Raw genomic sequence first — 5,294 nt, 5'->3', positions numbered from 1 at the left:
TCCTGCTTACAGAGGGCACTCTGGGTGAGTGAGGCCCTCGGGACCTTGTGGGCCAGTAGAGCAAGCCCTCAGCCCCCTTGGTCCAACGGTCACCCTCTGCACCCATCGTGGTCTGGCTGGAGGTGAGGGGAAGTGGTAATTCAGCCCCTGCTGAGACACAGCATCTCCCAGGGTGGAACCAAGGGGCTCTCTGATGCAATGAAAACCCTTCAGGGGCAAAAATATGAGTTCAGCCTCCAGGGTGGAAGCAGGAGGACTTCCCTACTCCTGCTCCCTCATGCAGGGCCCGCTGTCCCAGGCTGGCCCCGATCACGACACTCACTGCAGTGTGTTGTCCTTGCCTGCTCTGTCTGTTCTTTCCTTTCCTTTCCTTTTCTTTTCTTTTTCTTTCTTTCTTCTTTTTTTTTTTTTTTTTTTTTTTTTTTCAGGGGTTATGGGGTGCATGTGCTCGCAAGAAAGACAGAGAGGCAGAGAGACAGAAATCAAGAAATCCCCCCCCAGGGGGGATAGCCACACCGCAATCCCTTCTCCTCCATTCTCCTCTCGGGATCTTGGGCACGCACGCACACTCACCTAGCATGAGTTTAAGCCACCAGGTCCAGGACTCAAACCGTGATCGACTACATGTCCAGGACATAGCCATTACACCAACTACTGGTCCCTTGTCTGGTTTGCTCTTTGAGGGAAGAGTTCACTTTGACTGAATGACTGAGAAAAGCATAAGCCCCCTCCCCATGTACTGGGTCACTGGAAAAGTCATGATGCATTTTGCATAGAGAAAATACATCATGACTTTTTACCAGCAGGTGGCACGGTGGTTAAGGTGCTGGACTCCCACATAGTCGACCATCGTTTAAGTCCTGGACCTGGTGGCTCGCTTTCTTGCTTTCTCGCTCTCTCTTTCTGGTGAATACATGTGCCCTATGGCACATTTTTTAAACTAATAATAATAAGAAGAAGATTAAAGAATTATTTTTAAAACACACACACACACACATACACACATACACACTTTATGACTTTTCCGATGACCCAATATAGCCCAATATAGGCATGGAAAAGATTTACTTGCTAAACACCGGAGCTGGCATACACATAGCTGTCTGCCAAGGGAAAGCCTTCCAGGAAAAGATGCTGCCCCTTTCTAGCACCCGGGTGATGACCATGGTGAAGGGCTACCCTGTGGGCAGAGCTTCTGTGAACAACCCAGCCTGAGTGCCATTCGTCACTGCAGCCATGTGACTGGAGCCCTGGCTGGCTGTGCCTACACTGCAGCCGGCCACCTCTACACACTTGGCCCGGCCCAAAAAGGTGGGCTGGAGGGGCACTTCCTGCAGAAAGAGGATGAGGTGCAAAGTTCTGTGCTTACCCAGCAGTCCTAGTGCTCTGGCTGACAGGCTGGCCGAAGCCTCCCTACCTTAGGATCCACATGTGGAAGCTGAGGTCTGCGTGGGGACAGCAGTCCCAGAGTAAAGCCTGTGTGTAGTTATCCCCTCAAGACTGGCCTTGGACATTACTGAGCCATCTTGATGGGAAACCCAAGTGACTAATGTCAGGATGCCTTTGGAAGGAATATTTGTTTGGCCTTTGGGATGCAATTGAAGCCTTTGCACATCACAGAAAAGTAGAAAAAAAGAGATTTGACACGGTCCATATTTTCCCAAGTATTTCTAGGTGTGTCTGCACAGGAGGGTAGGAAGTACGCGGTACACAGAGAGCCAAGGTTTGCATAGTTTGAGACCAGCTTCAGGCACAGGAAAACCCTAATGAGAAAAGATGAATGTTATGTTTGTAATGCAGGGAGGGCACCAGTGGACAGTTACATCTGCCATCCCCTAAATTAGGGCTATTTGTTCTCATAGAATTAATTGCAGAAATAAATAAAATTTATCTTCAATATTTGGCATGTGATCTTAAAAATTAGAATGCATGAGCTCACATTTTCAATAACTCACATATAAATATAGACAAACGGATGTTTTAATGCAAATTTAATATACAGTAGTTAAATTAATGATTTTTCTCGGTTCGTTTTTAATTGGGAAAAAAAACCACGCAGCCACACCATATAAATCAAACTTGCCCAGCGTGCTCGCGTCATAGAGAAGTCGGCACGTTCCCGGGCCATGCATCAGGATCCGATTTACTTGAAATAAATGGCTCCTGTTTCCAGCTCCGAAGGCAACATCATGCTAATGCATATTCATAACTGGGCATTTCTTCCCGCCCGCCCGCTCTCTGTCTCTCTCTCTCTCCCCTCTCTCTTTTTCTCTTCTCTCTCTATTTGGGGTTTTATTTTTCTGGATGGAAAATATAACCAAGGACGCCTGTTCCCAGGGCAAATGGTCAGGGATGCTGTGTCCATAGGGTTAAAGATGTGATGACACTTCCTCCGCTGCCCCAGCACAGAAAGGAAAGGCACCACCCGCCTCAGGCCCAGACCCGGGCTGCACGCTGGGCGAAGGCAGCGGGGCGGGCGCAAGGAGATGGTGAAGGACGACCCGGGACGCGGGCTCTGCTAATCGCTCCTGCGCGGAGCTCATCTCGCCTCATCCGCAGTGATTGCCTCTTGATTTCATGCTGGATGGGTATACTGCTACCAGGAGCCTCTTGGTGAGTTTGTGGACCATACCAAAAAGGCATTTTTATCACCGGTTTAATGCCCCATGGCTGACAGGGAACAGGCGCGAGAGAAAAGTGAGGCTACTGCTCAGGCATTAAAAGGATCATTAAGCTCTGCGTCAGGGAAAGGTCTTGTTTTCGGTTACATGCCAAGTGCACGGCTGAAAGTGACAGGTAAGCAAAAGGTACTGGAGGTGCTCACCTTGCCTGGCCAGCTGTCTGCACCCCACTTCCTCTGTCCTCCCCACCCACCCTCCCAGGTCCACCTGGGTGCAGAGCGGAGATGACGGGGAGGGGGGGTAGGGGGGGGGAGGCTGCACTCAGCTTGTGTGCTTCTGGGAGATCGGCTCAACCCGGGCCCCCTTCTGGAACTTGTTGCTTCCAAGCTGCCCTAAGCTTCCCAGTTACAGGGAAGCAATCATAGCATTGACCTTCTCCTTCATACCTGACCACTTTTTTTTTTTTTTGGAGAGATTTTCACTGTAGTGCGCGTGGGCTCGCCAGACAGAGAGAGACATAGAGACAGAAAGCGAGAAATCACCCCCCAGGGGGATGGTCACGCCGCAATCCCTTCTCCTCCATTCTCCTCTCGGGATCTTGGGCACGCACGCACACGCGCCCGGCGTGAGTTTTAAGCCACCGGGTCCAGGACGCGAACCGCAGTCGACTATGTGGGAGTCCAGCGACATAGCCATTACACTAACTGCTGGTTCCCCCGACCACTTTTTTAGAGAGACTTTTCTTGCTATAGGGCATGTGAGCTCGCCAGAGAGACAGAGAGAGACAGAGACAGAAAGTGATAAATGACCCCCCAGGGGAGGATGTCCATACTGCAATCCCTTTCTCTATTCTCCTCTTGGGATTTTGAGCACACATGCACACTCCCCTGGAGTGAGTTTCAAGCCTCCAGGTCCAGAACTCTAACCACCATTGACCATGTGGGAGTCCAGCAATGTGACCATTATGTCATCTGCTGGTCTCATCCATCCCTGATCACTTCTGCAGTCAGACTTTAAAAATCTATGTCCCTGGGAACCAGCAGTTAGCGTAATGGTTATGTCACTGGACTCCCACGTAGTCGACCGTGGTTCGCGTCCCAGACCCAGTGGCTTAAAACTCACGCCGGGCGCGTGTGCGTGCATGCCCAAGATCCCGAGAGGAGAATGGAGGAGAAGGGATTGCGGCGTGGCCATCCCCCTGGGGGTTGATTTCTCACTTTCTGTCTCTATGTCTCTGTCTGGCGAGCACACGTGCCCTATAGCGAAAATCTCTCAAAAAAAAAAATGTCTCTCCCAAATGCCCACTGAGGCCTCTCTTTGATGCTTGGCGGAGAGAGGTATTCTCAGGTTCTCTGTCAAGTCTGGTCCCTGGCCCTCGTCCTGCCTTTCAGTATCCAGGGACTCATCATTGAGCTCTCGAGTTTATGGAACATAAGCATTCAACCAGGGGACTTGAAGCATTTCAAGAAACGGGGAATTGTCCTCATGGTGCAATTAACTGGTGCGTGGATATCACCCACGGTGATAGCAGTCTGGAGCGAAGGCTCCGTGTAAGGAAGAAATCAAGCGTAATTGAAGGCAGCATAATTTACAGATGACCTGGGGCAGCTGTAAATAATGAACATCCCCAAATTATTATTCATTGTTGTATTAGGCAGCTTGCTTCCTCCCAAAGAGAAGCTCTAGGGATTGAGACATATTTGTGACAAGATTTAAATGGCAGCCACGGTGCTTCCATCTACACCCAGAGAACCAAGTGAGCAGGACACGTCCAGCCCCAGCAGGGTCGCCCAATGCGTGGTGACAGAAACACACCATTCTACTTTTCAAAAGGCAAGCGCAATAGCTTCCTGGGTGCTGGGACGGTCCAGAGCCCGCCCTGAGGGTTAGCATCTCTCCTGAGAGGGGCCCGTTACCGTCTGGGGTGGTCATTCCGTTCCTACTGCTAGGAATCTGGCAGTGAGGTGACAGCCCCACGCCTTCCCCAGTCACTTTGAGGGCGGGGTACTTTGCACTCCTTGAAAGGAGCATGGCAGCCGTCGGGCAAGGTCCTTGGTTGGCTGAGTTGGGAGAGGAAGTTAAATTGATCCAAAGAGAAAATTGCTGTCCATACAGTGGAGGCCACCAAGGGCCTGGCACATGCTGGCACAGAAGGGACTAACACCTAGAAGTGCAGAATACAGGAGCTAAAACGCGCTGTGCGAGCTTGGCGGCCATCTGCGCTGCACTGACGGCAGGGGACCGCCAGTCATCATGGTAACGGGGGAGGGCCTCGGCGCTAAGGCGGGGGAGTGCCAGTCCTCAAGGTAACGGGGGAGGGCCAGTCCTCACCGCTAGTGGGGGGGAAGGTCAGTCCTCAGCGCTAATGCGGGGGAGGGCCAGTCCTCAAGGTAACGGGGGAGGGCCAGTCCTCACCGCTAGTGGGGGGGAAGGTCAGTCCTCACCGCTAATGAGGGAGAGGGCCAGTCCTCACCGCTAGTGGGGGGGAAGGTCAGTCCTCACCACTAATGGGGGGAGGACCAGTCCTCATGGTAACGGGGGAGGGCCAGTCCTCATGGCTAATGGGGGAGGAGGGCCAGTCCCCACGGCTAATGGGGGGGGCCAGTCCTCACTGCTAGTGGGGGAGGGCCAGTCCTCACCGCTAGTTGGGGGGAGGGCCAGTCCTCACAGCTA

This window comes from Tupaia chinensis, unplaced genomic scaffold, assembly GCF_000334495.1.
Source record: "Tupaia chinensis unplaced genomic scaffold, TupChi_1.0 Scaffold144346_1, whole genome shotgun sequence".
NCBI lineage: Eukaryota > Metazoa > Chordata > Mammalia > Scandentia > Tupaiidae > Tupaia > Tupaia belangeri.
The sequence above is the reverse complement of the archived record's forward strand: the minus strand, read 5'-3'. Positions refer to the sequence as shown.